This window comes from Cervus elaphus, chromosome 5 (genome assembly GCF_910594005.1).
Source record: "Cervus elaphus chromosome 5, mCerEla1.1, whole genome shotgun sequence".
NCBI classification, from domain to species: Eukaryota; Metazoa; Chordata; class Mammalia; order Artiodactyla; family Cervidae; genus Cervus; species Cervus elaphus.
Genome location: NC_057819.1, coordinates 92,291,825 through 92,311,735, shown reverse-complemented (window position 1 = coordinate 92,311,735; position 19,911 = coordinate 92,291,825).

Here is a 19,911-nt window from a genome sequence, read left to right as displayed (position 1 = left end):
TGGGTTCAATTCCTGGGTCTGGAAGATCCCCTAGAGGAGAACATGGCAACCCACTCCGGTGTTCTTGCCTGGAGAATCCCATGGACAGAGGAATCCATAGTGTTGCAAAGAGTTGGTCATGACAGAAGTGACTTAGCACAGAGCTTTCTTGGAGAAGAAATTCTGCCTCAAGACTGCAGAATTGGGACTTCCCTGGTGGTCCAGTGGTTAAGAACCTGCCTTCCAGTGCAGGAGACGTGGGTTCCATCCCTGGTGGGGGAACTAATACCCCGCGTGCCATGGGACGACTAAACCCATGAGCTGAATGAAGCTAAGACCTGGTGCAGTCAAATAAATAAATACTTAAAAAAAAAGAAGACTGCAGAATCCCCTTCTGCCGGAGTTGATAGCCTGCCCTACAGATTCCAGACTTACCAGCTCCCACAATTGTGTAAGCATATGTGTGTGTGTGTACGTATATGAGAAAAGTAATGATCAGAGAAATTAAGTAATTGTACAAGGTCACATAGCCAGGAAGTGGCAGGATCTGAATCCCGGTTCCTCACACTACGAAGCTTACTTTCCACTATAGGATGCTGTCTACTGGGTCATAACATTGAGGGTTAGAGGACTTGTGATTTCATGCCATTTAATGAAGAATGGATGGAGGAGAAAATGGCAACCCACTCCAGTATTCTTGCCTGGAAAATTCCATGGACAGAGGAGCCTGGGTGGGGGACAAGGGGAGGGTTCAGTAGTATAGTACATGGGGTTGCAAAGAGTTGGACACGACTGAGCGCACGCACACACACAGTGAAGAATGGAATGCTCTCTTACCCTCCAACCCTGAAGAAAGAATCTAGAGGAGTGCAATTCCTGTGACCATTTGGGCTGTTTTGTAGCATGTGGAACTGGGAGCAGGGGAGAAAGAAAAAGGGGGGATAAAGATTTTCACCACTGGGGTTTTTGGTTGCAAGCACCAGAAAATGATTTCCCCCAAGTTGCACAAAAAGGAAAGGATTAGAAGAATATTGCTGAGGGGACTTTTCATAGGAAAAGGTGTTGTGCAGTTTGGACGATGAGAACCCTGGGAACAGTCTCACCGCAGGGACAGCCTGGTGAGCCCACCACAGCCTCAGAGACTCACCTGGAATCTGCTTTTCCTTCTGTCTGTGGGTGAGGTGCTCAAGAGGACATCAGTCCAGCTGAGCAGCTTAGGTCATACTTGCCCCAGTCTATACCTGGACCCAGAAGCAGGAGCTGGGCTTAGACAGGGAGGGGTGCTAGGAATTCCCATCCACAGAAAACAAGGGAGGCTCCATTTCCCTAAAGAAAATTGGGGTCCTAGGAAAAAGAGAGATAGCTGCATTGCTTGACACCCAAAATGATTAATGACCATTATAGCTTGTTGTCGTTGAGTCACTCAGTTGTGTTCAATCTTTGCGACCCCGTGGACTGCAGCACGCCAGGCTTCCCTGTCCTTTTCTATCTCCCAGAGCTTGCTCAAACTCACCTCTATTGAGTCGGTGAGGCCATCTAACCATCTCATCCTCTGTCATCCCCTTCTCCTCTTGCCCTCAATCTTTCCCAGCATCAGGGTCTTTTCCAATGACTCGGCTCTTCACATCAGATGGCCCAAGTACTGGAGCTTCAGCTTCAGCATCAGTCCTTCCAGTGAATAGCCAGGGTCAATTTCCTTTAGGACTGACTGGTTGGATCTCCTTGCTGTTTAAGGGATGCTCAAAAGAATCTTATATTAAAAATATTTCAGGATAGGGACTTCCCTGCTGGTCCAGTGGCTGAGACTCCGTGCTCCTCAGTGCAGGGGGCCTGGGTTTGAACCCTGCTCAGGTAACTGGATCCCACATGCTGCAACTAAGAATTTGCATGCCACCGCAATAAAGATTAAGGATCCCAAGTAGGACCAGGCACAGTCGAATAAATAAATATTTCAGAATGCACAACACTGTAAAGCAACTATTCAATTCAGTTCAGTTCAGTTCAGTCGCTCAGTCGTGTCTGACTCTTTGTGACCCCATGAATTGCAGCACGCCAGGTTGTCCATCGCCAACTCCAGGAGCCTACCCAAACCCATGTCCATCGAGTCAGTGATGCCATCCAGCCATCTCATCCTCTGTCGTCCCCTTCTCCTCCTGTCCCCAATCCCTCCCAGCATCAGGGTCTTTTCCAATGAGTCAACTCTTCACATGAGGTGGCCAAAGTATTGGAGTTTCAGCTTCAGCATCAGTCCTTCCAATGAACACCCAGAACTGATCTCCTTTAGGATGGACTGGTTGGATCTCCTTGCAGTCCAAGGAACTCTCAAGAGTCTTCTCCAACACCACAGTTCAAAAGCATTCATTCTTCGGTGCTCAGCTTTCTTCACAGTCCAACTCTCACATCCATACATGACCACTGGAAAAACCATAGCCTTGACCAGATGGACCTTTGCTGGCAAAGTAATGTCTCTGCTCTTTAATATGCTATCTAGGTTGGTCATAACTTCCCTTCCAAGGAGTAAGTGTCTTTTAATTTCATGGCTGCAATCACCATCTGCAGTGATTTTAGAGCCCCAAAAAATAAAGTCTGACACTGTTTCCACTGTCTCCCTGTCTATTTCCCATGAGGTAATGGGACCAGATGCCATGATCTTAGTTTTCTGAATGTTGAGCTTTAAGCCAACTTTTTCACTCTCCTCTTTCACTTTCATCAAGAGGCTTTTCAGTTCCTCTTCACTTTCTGCCATAAGGGTGGTGTCATCTGCATATCTGAGGTTATTGATATTTCTCCTGGCAATCTTGATTCCAGCTTGTGCTTCTTCCAGCCCAGCATTTCTCATGATGTACTCTGCATGTAAGTTAAATAAGCAGGGTGACAATATACAGCCTTGATGTACTCCTTTTCCTATTTGGAACCAGTCTGTTGTTCCATGTCCAGTTCTAACTGTTGCTTCCTGACCTGCATACAGGTTTCTCAAGAGGCAGGTCAGGTGGTCTGGTATTCCCATCTCTTTCAGAATTTTCCACAGTTTATTGTGATCCACACAGTCAAAAACAACTATACTTCAATACAAATTAATTTTATAAGAAGAAAAATATTTTAAGATGGGTCCTTCACCAGTGTCCAGAAATGGCTCTTAGGTTTGTAAAATAATAAGGATCACATCTGTAGGCTTTGCATGCGTGCTAAGTGGCTTCAGTCATGTCTGACTCTGTGTGACCCCATGGACTGTAGCCTGTCAGGCCCCTCTGTCCATTCTCCAGGCAAGAATACTGGAGTGGGTTGCCATGCCCTCCTCCAGGGGATCTTCCCAATCTAGGGATTGAACACACATCTCTCATGACTCCTGCATTGCAGGCAGATTCTTTACCACCAAACCATCGGGGAAGATTTGGGGATCTAGGAAAAGGCTCTTGGGGTAAAAGTTCATATTAAACATAAATAACAATAATAAGAATAGCAACCAACCTCTATCGAACACTCGCTGTGTGCTGGACAGGGTTCTAAGTACACTGTTTGCTGTTCACCTCGTCTTTATAACAATAGTGAAGTAGGTACATTATCATCACCACGTTACATGTGGGAAAACCAAGGAATGTGGAGGTTAACTAACTTGCCCACACAGCTAATGAGTGGCAAGCAAGACATAATAGTGTCTCTTTACAATTGTAATCCTAAAATATTAAACTGCAGAGGAGGTTGACAGATAATCACAAGCAGCTCAGGTCCTACAGGCAAGCCTTCCTCCTAGCTGGAGAGCTGACAGGGTCTGATGCTTGCTTGATAAAGACTCTGCCTTGATGTCTGATCTGAGACTTTCAATTCCATTTTCTTAATGGCTGTCAATCAGCTCCCCACTGTTTCCCCTGAGGCTGGGCCCAGCAGGGGTGTCGTCAGCACTCAGGAGCAGCATTAAGAACAAAGCCTCATGGGGCTGTTTGTTTTTCCCCTGTGAGGGGGCTCTATTCCTCAGCACAGTCAGGAATGAGCTCAGATGTCACCGAATGAATCCTTCCCAAATCACTGAGCTTCCCCAAGGTACCCAGTAAGACCAGTGCGTGCGTGTGTGCCAAGGCCCTTCAGTCCGACTCTTTGAGACCCCATGGACTGTAGCCCACCATGCTCCTCTGTCCATGGGATTCTCCAGGCAAGAATACTGGAGTGGGTTGCCATTTCCTTCTCCAGAGCAGACGGAAATGAGATATGAGTTCAAGTGAAGTTGGCCACCACTTCCGGTTCCAGGGATTTCACTTTTAGACCAGTGATATCCAGTAAAAATATAACATGGGCCACACACGTTCAAAATTCTCCAGTAGCCATGTATTTAAGGGGAAATTAACTTTTAAAATGTGTTTTATTTAACATAACAATCCAAAATATGACAATTTCAACATGTCATGGACAGAAAAATGTATTTTTAAAATGTATTAATGAGGGATTTTCACATTAAGTCCTTGAAATCCTTTGTGTATTTTGCACTGAGCACACAACTCAGTTTGTACCAGCTCCATTTCAAGTGCCCAGAAGACCCACGTGGCTAGTAGCTGTCGCATTGGAAAGGCAGTTCCCGAATGTAACTTTTTCAACAGCTTCATTTCTCAAATATGAGCTCCTTCAGGGTATGTGCCTACCTGGTCTGAGACCTTGTAGAATTTACATTTTAGAGTGGGTGGTGTAGTAAACAAGCATACACACAGACAATTATTGTTTGTGATGAGCAGCTACCTCAGAGTGAGCTGGGAGGGCATTTGAGTGTGGTGGGCGAGGATGAGGTGGTGGGGAGCCTTCTCTCCAGAAGGGACATCCCAGCTGGAACCTGAAGGACAGAAGGAACCAGAGTGAAGACGGAGGCAGAGACTTCCAGGTGAGGCCAAGGCAAGGGCAGGAAAGTCCTTGGCTCAGGAGCTACAGACAGAATGGCTACGTGGTTGGGCACAAGTGGCTGAACAGTTGAGTTGAGGCAAGGACCAGAGTGCTCTTCAGGGTTTGGGATTTTGTTCTAGACAAGAGGAGAAACCACTGACCTGCTTTAAACTGGGGAGTGGTGGAGTCTGATCTCAGTTTTAAAAAGATGGTTCTGGGGACTTCCCTATGGTCCAGTGATTAAGACTCATGTTTCCAATGCAGGGGGTGTGGGTTTGATCCCTGGTCGGGGAACTAAGGTCCCACATGCTGAGTGATGTGGCCAAAAAAAAAAGACTGGCTAGGATCAAGATAAATTGGGCCATTAGAGATCCCCTTTATTCCCCATACCTAGAAATGACTTTCATTAAAAAAACAAAACAAAACAAAACTATAGTCAATATCTTATAAAAACCTATAATGGAAAATAATTTCAAAAATAATATATGTGTGTTCATATAACTGAAACACCTTGCTGCACATCTGAAACATTGTAAATCAACTATATTTCAATAAAATATATATTAAGAAAATAAAGACAACAAAATTAAACTGAACTCTATATCTGAGTTTGATAGAAAGAGACAAACAAACTTGGCTCAGAGACTAAGAGGGAAGTTAAACACAGAGCAGGAAGATTCCAAGTGGACTCTGGCTGCTGGGGGTGGGGGTTGTGGGAGAGGAGCCAAGAGAAAGTTCCAGAATACACACCCTAATGGACGGTGGCTGGAGTTTTCATGCCTGTGCTGGGCAGGAGACAAGCCTTGAGCCCTTTTGAAAAGGGAACTCAGAATGAAACCTCTTTATAAATGCAGGCCCCTGAAAGAGATTTTCTGGTAGCTTAGCAGTCAAAGAATCCGCCTGCAATGCAGGAGATATAGGTTTGATCCCTGGGTTGGGAAGATCCTCTGGAAAAGAAAATGGCAACCTGTTCCAGTGTTCTTGCCTGGGAAATCCCATGGACAGAGGAACTTGGTGGGCCCCAGTCCATGGGGTCACAAAAGAGTCGGACACGACTTAGCGACTAAACAACAACAACAAAAAACCTCCAGTGAAATGGCTCAAGATACTTGCCCTCATTAGCTCAGGGAAGGAACAAGAATTCGTGTCTTTGTCTTGTGGAAAAAAGAACCTGTAAGAAATTAGAACTGCAATCCTGTGCCACGTGGAGGGGTAGATTAAAAAAAAAATTACACTATCTGAGTGATATGTGCTTAGTTGCTCAGTCGTGTCTTACTCTTTGCGACCCTTTGGATTGCAGCCTGCCAAGCTCCTGTGTCCATGGATTCTTCAGACAAGAATACTGGTGTGGGTTGCCATTTCTGTCTCCAGGGGATCTTCCTGACCCAGGAATTGAACCCATGTCTCTTGTATCTCCTGCAATGACAGGTGGGTTCTTTATCACTGCACCACCTGGAAAGCCTGCTGTCTATGCTGCTGGTCTCCAAACCATTCTCTGAATGGCAAGGCTCTATGTAACAGACAATGATGGTTTGGACTAGGCTGGTGATGAGAGAGACAGAGGAAGATGGATTCAAAAGATAGGTTGGGGGGGAATTGCTACTGAAGGATAGATGTGGAAGGGAGAGAATTGATACTGAAGGACAAATGTGGACAGAGGGGAAAGGGAATCAGTGGAACCCAAGCCTGGGTTTCTGGCTTTGATAACAGTGATGGTGGTGCCATTTATTGATATAGGGAAGACGGGGGCAAGAACAGGCTTTTTTTTTTTTGGGCGGGGGGAAGGGTACTGTGTTTTGGAGGATCAAAAACTCAAGGCCAGGCAACTGCAGATACCATGCCTTATCTGCTTTCTCCGAAAAATGTTACTAGGAGGCATCCAGGATATGAATGATCTATTTTCCCAGCTTGGGTTGCTGACAACAATCTTTGCTTTGTAGGTCCAATCTGGCAAGTCTTAAAAGCTTAATAAATAGCCAGCTTTGTAAACGAGGTCCAGAAATGACCAGCAAACTCCTCCTATCTGCCCCTCACACCTTCAATACATGCTTCCCTTGCTTAATACTGGCTATGACCAGAACACAAATCAGTTGAATTTAGGCTCTATCTACGAGGATCTTTCAAACTGCTCCACATGCAGTCAATTTGAATGAGCAGACTGCTTGCGCATTGCAGTTTCTAATCAGTGATATAACATGTGCAGAGTTAAGGATTCTTTTTGGACAAGTATTTCTTTAAAAAGCAAAAGAAGTTATCTTTGTGTCAGGCACTCTGTTAGGTACTTTTACACACATCATCCACTTCAGTTGCTTCAACAATTTTTCCAGGTAGGTACTGTTATTTCTCTTTTCACAGCTGAGGAAAGTTGGAAAAGACCCTGATGCTGGGAAAGATCTGGGGCAAGAGTGGGTAACAGAGGATGAGATGGTTGGATGGCATCACTGACTCAATGGACATGAGTTCATGCAAACTCTGGGACATAGTGAAGGACAGGGAAGCCTGGTGTTCTGCAGTTCATGGGATCATAAAGAGACAGACACGACTGAGCGACGGAACGACAACTGTTATTCCCCTTTGCACAGATGAGGAAATTGGGCTCAGAGGGACAAGTAACTTGTTCAAGGTCCCACACAGTCAGCGAATGGAAGGGCTGAACCTCTGTCAGCCTTGGTCCAAAGGGCAAGTTCTTTTTACATTGCTCTGGGCTCCCCAGTTTCCAGGGGAAACTAGTTTAGTTTTCTAGCTGCTAGTTAAATGCCAGGTCACCCAAGATGGCTAGTCTTTTGCTCTTCCTGCTCGACCAGCGCCTGGCTCACCTATACCCTGATTGACCTTCCCTCTTAATCATAAAGCCTAACCAGTAAATGCCTATGTACTTGCCCCCAGCCCCAGCTAGTGATTGTTCTAATCTTTAGATCAGAGCCATCTCTACTATGATAGTTTATCAAAGGGGCAAGGAGACGCGTGCCCCTCTGCTGGTTTCTAATTTGCCCTATAACTGGCTACCTCCTTTTCCCTCTGGTAGCAAAGACTACTACCACGTCCTGCCTGCTGTCTGCTGCACGCAGTGGGGCGTTGCTCCAGGACCTTGCTTCAGACATGTAAAATCCTCTCTCCATTAAACTATTGGTGTCTCTGTTACTGACTCCAGGCTTTAGTCTTGAGTCTGGGCAAGCACAGGGCTTGCAGGCCTGTGAGGTGCAGCCCAACACCAGTGTCTTTGGAGATATTCTTTCAGAGTCAGGGTAAGGGAGGCTCAGAAGCGTGTTCTAGAGAAGGCAGCACCTTACACCGTGCTTTCAAGAATAACGAGGACCTGGAAAGACAGGGGACCCTCCCAGGTAGCAATTCCAGGTTGTGAGACTACACGCAAGCCAGGCAAGCCGGCAGCCTCGGCTCACAGGCTTTCTTCCACTCCCATCTTCCCTACCAACATCCATCTGGGTTTCTCCTGGCCCAGGTTAAATGCCTGACACCTTTAGGCTGAAAGAGGTGTCCAGTTCCTATTCACTCATGACACCCTGTGATTATTTCTATCACTGCTACTTCCTTATTAAATGATTCTGCATTCAACTATATATAAAACAGATAATGAATAAGGACCTACTATACAGCACAGGGAACTCTACTCAATACTCCGTAATGGTGTATATGGGAAAAGAACCTAAAAAAGAGTGAGTATATTTATATATATTGCTGACTCACTTTCTGCACACCTGAAACTAACACAAATTATAAAATCAACTATACTCCAATAAAATTTTTTAAAAAATGAAAAATGATTGTGTTTTGTGTTCCCTTCTTGAGGTCAAGGATTTCATATATTTTTGAACCCCCAGAGACAAAACAATGCCTAGTGCAAAATAAGCTCTTGATAAGAAAAAAAAATTTTGGAAGAATTGAATGTTTTTTGGTGATGATTTTCCTTCCCTCTGCACTGTTATGTTGGTTGGTTTGTTCCACTCCACGTTGGTTGGGATATATCAGTGATTTAAACAAGATAATGTACTGCTTCCATCTAAGAGTCAGAGTAGCAGCAGGCTATACTGATAAGGTGCCTTTGAGGGGTGGGGTACCCAGGATCCTGCTGGCCAGTAGCTCTGTCATCCCTCAGATGTCGCCTTCATTTATTTGCACCATTGGAGGTGGCTCACCACCCCATCTGCATTCTAGGCAGCAGGAAGCAGCAAAGAGGGAAGACAGGCTGCTTCCTTTTTATTTTTTAATTTAATTTAATATTTATTTTAAAAAACATTTATTTATTTGGCTGTACCAGGACTTTAATTGTTGCACTAGGGATCTTTAGTTGTGGCATTCGGGATCTGGGCTTCCCTCGTGGATCAGTGGTAATGAATCTGCCTGCCAATGCAGGAGACTCAGGTTCGATCCCTGGGTCAGGAAGATTCCCTGGAGAAGGAAATGGCAACCCACTCCAGTATTCTTGCCTGGGAAATCCTGTGGACAGAAGAGCCTGGCAGGCTACTCTACAGCAAGGATCAGACACAACTTGGTGACTAAACCACCACCAGCACCACCACGTGGGATATAGTTCCCTGACCAGGCATGGAACTCAGACCCCCTGCACTGGGAGTGTGGAGTCTTAGCCACTGGACCACCGGGAAGTCCTGCTGCTTCCCTTTTAAAGGTGCACCTCTCCCATCTCTTCACATCCCATTTTCAGGACCTGGTCATGTGACTGGAGATGGCTACAAAGGAGACTGGAAAAGTAGTTTTCATCTGGGCAACCATCTAAGGCTAAAATTTCCATTATCAGAGAAGGAAAGAATAGATATGGGAGTGTTGGGGAGGGCAGGAAGAAGTAGCAGTGTCTGTCTGCCACACTTTCATTAAAAAAAAAATTTTATTGAAGCATCATTGATTTACAATGTCGTGTTAGTTTCTGGTGTACACCCAAGTGATTCTGTTATGCATATATACAGATTATTTTTCATTTTCTTTTCCATTATGGTTTATTACAGGATATTGAATATAGGTCCCTGTGCTATAGAATAGGACCTTGTTGTTTACACTCCATTCTTATACTGGCATATTGTAAATATCCAGACTGTTCCATATGATATGGTTGACCTATTTTTTTCTTTTCAAGGTGCATTTTTGATTGAATTACTCACCAATCATGCATAGTCATCTTATGTATCCTCTGAGAGCATGAAATCTTTCATCTGTATCTTGCACAGCCTTGATCTTATAGCGATCTTATAGCGTGCCTGGTACCTAGTTACTTAATCAATAGTTGCTGAATGAATACATGGGTGAAGAAGAGAAGAGCTTTGTCATTCCACCATTACCTGTCTCTATGGAGCTGGATTTATCAATCACATTAAGTCAACAGTACAAATAAATCAGTATTATCTGTGTTGAGTTATTACAAAATATGGAAGCATTGAGGGACATCAACATCGTCTTCCCTGCCCTCTGGTGATGCTCTTGAGCCGCAAGAGTCAGACTGGGGACCAGTGACTTTATTCCCAGGACACATGTCACGAGGTCAACTGTACCACCACCATCTTCTCCCCCTTTCCTTTCGTTCTCTTTCAGAAGAAGAACCCCACCCCCACTCTGCTGTTCTAGAAACACTTCTTTTAAGTTAGAATGCAAATACCAAGGAGTTGTGTGTGTGTGCTTAGTTGCTCAGTCCAGGGTAAATAAATAATCCTGAAGATCTCCATTTTCTAAAGAGTCCTGATACTGCCCTCTCTGCATGTTTTGATCAGCGGTTTGGCTTTTTGCCAGGCTTATCTGTCCCTGGACTTCTCCAGGCAAGGATACTGGAGTGGGTAGCCATTCCCTTCTCTAGGCAATTTTCCCAGCCCAGGGATGGAACCTGGGTCTCCTGCATTGCAGGCAGATTCTTTACCATCTGAGCCATGAGGGAAACCCCAGCTTTATAAAACGGGATAACATTTTGGCAATGTCAGGGCCAGCTAGCCCCCAAGAGTCTGTTACCATGGCAAACAGTAAGGTCACATAACGATTACCCACTTGACCCAAGCTTGTTATGTCTAGACACTCATGCTGAGGGCGACATCACCCAGGAAATCAGAGACTCATAGGCCTGCCCTTGTTTCTGGTTTGTCACATTTTCCTCCAGCCTCCTGGAAACCCCAAACAGGATTTCCAGCTCCTTTCAGATTCCTGTCTGGCATTTCCTCGCTCTCTGCTCTCCTGGGGACAGGACTGCTTTTGGCAGACAGACTCTACCCCTCCCTCCCCCAATCCAGGAAGGGCCCTGGCCTCTATGACAGCAAATCCATTGCACCACTTAGGTTTAATTAGAGCACAATGACGGATGATTAGTTTACACATCAAAGCACTGAAACAACTTGACAAATTGGCCCCATCCCAAAGCCCAGCTCCGAGCTGGCCTTGAACTCAGAGGCTCTGCCCATGGGGGCCGCAGAGCTGGCGATGAAAGCTCGGGAGCTCCAGGCAGGGGCGCACAGAAGGAGTTCTGTTTCTCAAGAGAAGAAATGCATCCCAGCTGTTTCCAGCCCTGATTGTGCCTCTCTATCTCCCTCACCTTGACTTTCCACCTCCTGGCTCTCCCCTGGCCGCCGCTTAAAGTTCATGTGTGGTAGGCTCTCGGTACTTTGGAGACATGATCAACCCATGAGTTACCCAAGCCCTTTGCTAGTTCTCTTTTTTACCCTGTTTACCCTCCAAGTGGGATTTGGACTGTTCATTAGGATACCTACCAAGGAAGAAGAGAGAAACAAAATTCATCTTCAAACCAGCCCCTTGGTTACCAACTGATGATTTTTTGGTTGGCAAACTAATGCAGGAAAGAGATAGAAATTATAGACTGCAATGAAGTAAAGGAATTATTTCTAGGTCTCCTGTCTGTATACTTTCTCACGCCTGTGTATGACCAGAAGTCAGGTGAACCCAGGAAAGCACCTGGCATTAGACTGTTTTGGAGGTTTATTACATATTTCAGATCTCTGATTGGCATGCTGGGTCCCAGAGAGGCTGACGGTGTGTTGGAAGCCGTTCGGTTCTTCTGGCTCAAAAGACCAGTCTGTTCATACTAACAATCACTTAATTCAGTGATTAAACAAACAAAAAAACCCTAAACGTCCACCCAGCAGTTGAACTGAATCGACCTTGGTCGATTGGTCTACACTCATAGCCTCATGGAAGAACAATTGGTGTGTCCTGCTTCAGAGTCATCTCATCAAAGTCAATGGCAGAGCCGAGACTTGAATCAAGGTCTTCTTCCGTAGCCCTTATCCCTCAGGACTAGGTGATCTTCCCAGTGGTCGGAAAGATACAGGGCTGCGGTCACAAAAACATCTCACGGAGCACGAAGGCTCAGGCCTCTTTCCGGAACAATTGATGGAGACGCAGTGCATGGTGGGATTCTTGTTTCCTCGCTGTGGGCCTCGGGGGTGAGCGGGCATCAGCCTCACCACTGTGATGTGGGCAGACAGATGAATGCTGACTGCCTGTAGCGTGGGACAGTCAGTGGGCGGGAGCTGGTTCGGACTGCTGTAAGCGAAGCACTTCAGAAGGAGGATGACACGGCATTATTACCATAAACCAGGAGCCTATTGATCGGGCTGATTAGAAAACCTTCCAAGGCACGGGGGTAATTAGCACAATTTACAGCATAGCAGTTATCAGCTTCATTGCTTAATTAACAATGTAAATATCTTCCTAAATGACTTTTTATAATCATGATCAGACCCTCTAGCATTTTCCCTGTTCACTGCTTAATTTCTTCCCAGATGTACAGATAGCCGCCTAACATCCCGTTGCTGCATCTTATAAGATAAAACAATTGTCCACACCCCGCGTCTCCTCTTTTGGATCTTACTAGGGGTCTGTTCTGCCTTCCTCTCTCCAGCCTGAAATCTACAGTCTGCCAATTGAATTGCCAATTAAAAGTACTTAATTAGACGTGAAAGGGGAGTTCTGTCATGTTCTGGATTCTGAACTATTTTTTATTTATGTGCTTAGCAGGATAAGTCATCTTAAATTAGCATCACATTTTTCCCTCTGAAGAGCATGTGAGAAATGAGGCTATTAGGAGGAGAGGTTTAACACAATATTTGTGTACACTAGTCATGGATGCAGGGAATCATCCCAAGCGCATATGGCGTTTTGGCAAGCAGGGTTACTCTTCATCTTTATTTTATTTCCTTATCATGTCTTGTTGAATTAATGTTTGCAATAGAAATTTTGGTCTTCCTTATCAAACATATGTGCAGACAGCTTATTGTTTGATTTTTTTTAAACTTTCAATTCACCTCTTCTTTTGAGTATCAGGGCCATACCGAAAGATTACTGTTCCATGTCTAAGTTCCCAATGGCATACAAACAAATTCAAATCTTAATGCAGCCCTGGGGGTGGAAAGTTCAGAGGCTCATAATCCTCCCTGGAAAGAATGCCCCCTAAGCTTTCCATTCCTGGAGGCTTGATGATTTCACCTGGTGAATGATCCACTTCTGATCTTTCTGCTCCTACTCACTTGACGGTGACAAATACAGTTACATATCTACACAATGTGCAGAAAGGGGGTTTAATACAAACCAATGCATAGTATATTGGAAAAATGGTAGGGAAGCCAAACATGAATTTTGGAGGAATTTGCTGTGGGTTTTAATTAACCATCTTGCCCTTGTTCCCCATTATCATTGATTTGTGTGATAAGTGCCAATTATACGTGTCATAAGTATACTGCTTTTCGCTGAAGACAAGAGATCTCATGTGTGATGCAAATCAGGACTCTCAGAATGCTAATTTTGTAATGAGCCAATGCATTCTTCAAGGAGTTTATAGTCTAGAGGGGGAATAAAACATGTGCATAAATAATTATAATGCAAAGTAGAGAGCTGGTGGGTCATGAGACAGTGCAGAAAGAATTATGGCCAAAAAAGAGGGTGGAGGAATAAATTATAGTTGAGGGATTTAGGAAGGCCCACTTGAAGGTCGGGGCAAACTGGCTTAAAAGCAGACTGAGAGTATAGAGTGTGATTTCCAGATGAGGGGAACAGCAGGAAGAAAATACAGAGGTGGGACAGCATGAAATTTAAATGAGGAACAAGATGTTTACCGTGGCCTTTACAGGAGGGATGCGAAGGAAAGCACTGGAGGGAACACTGCAAAGGTAGGTCGGGGCTCCCTGGTGCAGAATCTAGCATCCAGAGCCAAAACATCTGCATTGATTTTTTAAAATATATCTTTATTTATTCGGCTGCGTCGGGTCTTAGGCACCGCACACGGGATTTTCACTGTGTCGTGGCTCGGTAGGTGCAGTGCCCTGGCTTACTTGCCCAGAGGCATGTGGGATCTTAGTTCCCTAACCCGGGATGGAACCTGCGTCCCCTGCATTGCAAGGCGGGTTCTTAGCTCCTGGACAACCAGGGAAGTCCCTGCACCAATTTTTGCAGATCACAGATTGGCTATTTTCTTTTTTTTTGTAAAGGGCCAGAGAGTATATTTTAGGCTTTGCAGGATATGTGATCTCTGTCACAACTGCTCAATTTGCCACTGGAACACGAAATCAGTCAGAGGCAACATGTACATGAATGGGCATCATGATGTTTCAATAAAACTTTACTATGGACACTGAAATGTGAATTTTCATGTGTTACAATATATTCCTCTTATGATTTTATCAGTACTACTCTCCTCTGCTATTGGGGTAGGCAGAGGCATGAAGTTGTGCATGCATGCTAAGTCACTACAGTCGCGTCCGACTCTTTGCGACCCTATGGACTGTAGCCTGCCAGGCTCCTCTGTCCATGGGATTCTGCAGGCAAGAATATTGAAGTGGGTTGCCATTTCCTTCTCCAGGGGATCGTCCCAACCCAGGGACTGAACCCGCATCTCTTATGTCTCCTGCACTGGCAGGTGGTTTTTTCTTTCTTTTTTTTTTTTACCACTAGCAACACCTGGGAAGTCCACTGGGGTAGGCAGGGGTATGAAGCTGTAACCATCTCCTAAGCTCTGAGTTTTTGTTTACTTTTGAACATATTCCCCAAATCACAGAGAACCAAGTGCTGATAAGTTTGGATCCAGGGCGGCAGAGAACCACAAAGTCAGGGCCTCAAGTGGTGGTGATGGCACATGCGTGTACCGGTGGCTCTGGTTCTATCACCCTGTTGGACCGGACCAAGCTTCGGCATGTAGCACTAGGGCAGTGCTCCCAATGCGCTTAATGGTATTTGGTAGTTAAAAAAGAAATACCTAGGTCAAGAGTTTTGACAATCCCTGTGTGGTAAATGTAATACACAGACCGTCCTCTACTTTTATGAACCCACATTCTGGTACACTACTGACATTCCTAAACCAATTTCCCTGTATTGAATTAGGTCTTTCTGTACATGAGCAGGCTAATAACTTCCATCCATCTTCTGGGTAAGATTCTGTGCGTGCGTGTGTGCTCAGTCCTGTCTGACTCTCAGTGACCCCACGGACTGTAGCCTGCCAGGCTCCTCTGTCCATTGGCTTCTCCTGGCTAAGAATGCTGGGGTGGGTTGCCATTTCCTCCTCAAGGGGATCTTCCTGACTCAGAGATGGAAACTGCATCTCCTGCGTCTCTTGTATTGGCAGGTGGATTCTTTACCTCTGAGCCACCTGGGAAGCCCTATGATTCTGTAACTTGCAGAAACTAGTTTTCCTCCTCCTCAATCCCCCTGCCCTTGACTGCACCAACCTGCCCTCCAGGACTGGGATGGGAATTTAGGCTGCGGGAAGCCTCCTAGCCTCCTCCAGCTTTCCTTCCTGCCCAGATTCACTGAGAGTTAATGTAGGGCTCTGTTAAGGTACAGAGGCAGGTACAGAAGGAATGCTGAACCAGGCTTTGCCTTTGTGATCTGGATCAAAGTAGTTATGTCTCTCACTTCCAATTACAACTGACATGACAAAGAATTTTCTAAAACCATAAAATGTATTTTTTTTCTGATTTGCAATTACATGTTTATGCTTGAATAGAATGTATCTCATTTATCTCCTCTTTTATCTTCTCTGCCCTCTCTTACTCAGAAATGTCTTCAATTTTTTTTTCTAACAAGAACTAATGTTGAACGATATACGGTGAAGAAAAGGTTTATTAGGTGACTAGCAATGTTTCAAGAAGGAGGGTATGGTCAGCTGACCCAAAGGCTGCCGGGAGCAGAGGAAGGAAGCTAAGGACAGAGTGGAAGGAAGCTTATCATAACGTGGAAGCCACTGAAAACCTTGTTAAGAGCAATTTTGGTGGCATGATGATGGAAGCCACCTGTATGCCCGGAAGGGTGAACGAGGGAATGAGTGAAAAAGTGAGATAGCCTGTGTAGACAATTAATGATGTCTTCGTCACTTAGATCTCAGTTTAAATGTCACCTCTTTGGAGTGATCTGAAGTAGCCATTTGATGACTGTCTGAGTGACTAAACTCAGTTGTGTCCAACTCTTTGCAACCCCATGGACTGTAGCCCACAAGGCTCCTCTGTCCATGGGATTCTCCAGACAAGAATACTGGAGTGGGTTGCCATTTCCTTCTCCAAGGGGTCAAACCCAGGTCTCCCACATTGCAGGTGGATTCTTTACGGTCTGGTGACTGTCACAAGGCTATATTTCTCACCGAAGCACTTATCTATGACCTGATAATGTCTTCTTTCTTTCTTTGCTGTTCTTTGCCACCAGGACACCACATATGCACAATAATCATATCATTTTTTCTTTTTGTATACCTCCAGAACCTAGAAGATTGCTTGGTTCCTATAGGTATTCTGTAAACATTTGTTGAATGAATGGATACAAGTTTGGCTGTGGTAGAAGGTGGAGCAATATAGCCCAGAGCTTCTCAAACTTTAGTGTGCCTGGGGATCTTGTTAAAATGCAGACTCTGATTCTGTAGGTATGGGTGGGAGATTCTACATTTCTAACAAGCTCTCAAGTGAGGCCCATGCTTCTGGTCTGTGAATCCCATTTTGAGTAGTGAGTACCCTGGGCTTCTTTGGTACATTGCTCAGAGTCAACAGGTGGAGAAAAGAGGGGGAAGGCAGAGGGGATAGAATGCAGAGACCCAGCCGGAGGAGGGGTTGGTTTTTCAAAGGCAAAAGGAAACTGTCCCTGTTTAATAGGAAAAAAGCAGAAGGGGTGAGGAGAGGAGGAAATTTTTGACTAAGGGTGTCTAACTTTTCAATGAGGTCATTATCGGAGAGAGAGGGTGGAGGTGGGCTGTGGGTGTTCCCAGAAACAGTCATTTTCTTCCCAGGTATCCTCCAGTATGACTGAGTTTGCATCAAAAATTTAAAGTGAAATGTCAGCTCTCTTGTGTCATTTTCCCACCATTAATCTGCTCGGGTGCAGGTTGGAGAAAGAGGATGGGAGGGTCATCCAGAGAGAGCGTGACAGAGGGCGAGAGGAACCAGGGAGTTGTGGGTGTTGGTAACGGGGAGTGATTTTAATGATGGAACACAGGAAGTGGGGCACAGACACTGGGACGCTGAGACACTGCTACTCAGTCCTGCTCTCATGGGGCTCTAGTGGGGAAGCCAACATGCACATCTGTTGTTGTTGCTGTTCAGTCGCTAAGTCATGTCTGACTCTTTGTGACCCCATGGACTGCAGCATGCCCGACTCCTCTGTATTCTCCAGTGTCTCCTGGAGTTTGCTTAAATTCATGTCCTTTGAGTTGATGATGCTATCTAACCATTCTCATCCTTTGCTGCTCTTCTCCTTTTGCCTTTAATCTTTCCCAGCTTCAAGGTCTTTTCCAGTGAGTTGTCTCTTTGCATCAGGTGGTCACAGTATTGAAGCTTCAGCTTCAGCATCAGTCTTTCCAATGAATATTCAGGGTTGATTTCCTTTAGGTTTGACTGGTTCGATCTCCTGCAGTCCAAGGGACTCTCAAGAGTCTTCTCCAGCACCACAGTTCGAAAGCATCAATTCTTTGGTACGTATGTATGTAACCAGCAGAACTGTCAATGCCTCACCCGTAATTCCTTGAGCCTTCCATCATGTATATCTGGCTGACTTGCAGCTGCCAGCATCTGCCTCTCTGCCTGAGAGCATTGCAAGCCAGAAGTAGTACCAGGGGATCAGTGCTGCTGAGAGCATCAGGCAACCAGTAACTAACAGGAACTGATGGATAAATACCCTGGCTCCCACAACCCTCCAGTGGGATAACTGATGTGTGTGTTCTGTGTTGGTTCCTCAGCAGGATGAAGCTTAGTGCCCTTGGTGGTAACTTGCTGAGCAAGATTCTCTTTATGGGTTGCCTTCTCTGTCTCACTGCCCATAATGGATATTTTCTAGGCTCATCTCCTAAACAGATTACTTGCTCTTGAATCCTTGTTTCAAAGTCGTCTTCTTGGGGAAGATGAACTAAGGTGTATATAATTATAAACTGTGATGCATGCCTTGGAGACAAGTACAGGCTACTATTTGGGAGGAGAAGGGTATCTGCCCCAGTGTCTAGTGGGAGTGGGGGCATCGGAGAAGTTGATCTAAAGGAGGCACAGGATGGAAGGAACATGGGGCTTTTGAAGGTCTGAAAGGCCACGATGGCCCCAGCAGGGAACTAGGGACACTAGGTAAAGCCTGAGAAGGAAGATCCTGCAGGGTCTTGCTGGATGTGGTAAGGCATCCGGCATATCTATTCAGAGAAGGTTGAGAAGCCGTTACAGGAGCTAAAGAGGACAGTGTCAAGATCAGATGTGCTTCTAACAAAAAGTGGAGAAGGACAGGAGAACAGGACTGAGAGAGATGGAGCTCAGAGGCTTCTGCTAAGACCCTGGGCTTTGTATGGAGGAGTCTCAACAAATGGTTGCTGAAGTGGAAGGTAACTAACCACAGTCTGGGTGTGTTAGTTGCTCAATTCGTGTCTGACTCTGTGACTCCATGGATTGTAGCCTGTCAGGCCCCTCTGTCCATGGAATTCTCCAGGCAAGAATGCTGGAGTGGGTAGCCATTCCCTTCTCCAGGGGATCTTCCTAACCCAGGGATCAAACCCAGGTCTCCTGCCTTGTAGGCAGGTTTTTCACTGTCTGAGCCCCCAAGGAAGCCCAGCTAACCCTAACCCTATTTGATTGATCAGAACGCCTTACTTCTGGGCCAAAATGAGTAATGGTTTCCCTTAATTGATGATGCCTTTTGTTCAGGGCTACTTCACTTCACTTTATCAGGCTTTGGGGAGGAAAACATAACTTCCTTTAATTTTTTCTCATTCTCCGCTTCCCTCCTTTTTTTTTTTTCCTCCTCCTTTTTTTTAAAACCCCTCTCTTCTCTCTCCCACCTTCCTCTCTACACTTTGTCTCTTATCTTCCTCCAAATTATACTTTTAAATAAAGTGGATCATTTCATACAGTCTCTATTTCTATTAACCATGGCATTTAATTCTTCTTTGTGGCCAGCTTAATGCTCTGCAGATGTAGTCAGTGGAAACAGGATTACACTTTGTGAACAAGGTGATTTTAAAGTGGATCGTGAGTAAAATGCCATCAACATGCAAAAAAGAAAAATATTCCCGAGCACATTTGATCCTTTGTGAATATCTCCATATACACACCCGGCAGGCACTTACAATTTTTATGGGAAAAATTCCATTCCAAAACTGATTAATACGAAAAATTGCATGCCTGTGTGCATGTTATTTATAATCTGAAATCATGAGACATTGAGCATATTTTCAAATAGAAAAAGTAAAGACTGCATATTCAGAGATGACATGCATCTGACGATCAGCGTGGTCTCACGTGTGGCCACTGTAGATATATGACTACAGAACACACTGAGAATCTAGAGTGATTTATGCTGGTCAGCAAGTTTAGATTTACAGAGCTGCAGAAAGAAACACAGAGAGAGGTCCAGGAAGGCTAAAACCCAGGCAGTAAATTACTCTCCTAGTGTAAACAGTCACAGTTGTACCCTTCTTCCTTTTTTACTCTTTTTATGTGTGTGTTTAAATCCTTGCTCATCCCCTTGTGCAACCCAGCAATTAAAGAAAAAAGACACTAGTCCTCTGAGATTTCACATAACCTTTTATACCCAATATTTTCGTTGTCTTTAACAAAATCTTTAGTAGTCAGTGAGGGTTGTTTTGCAACACCCCAGGGT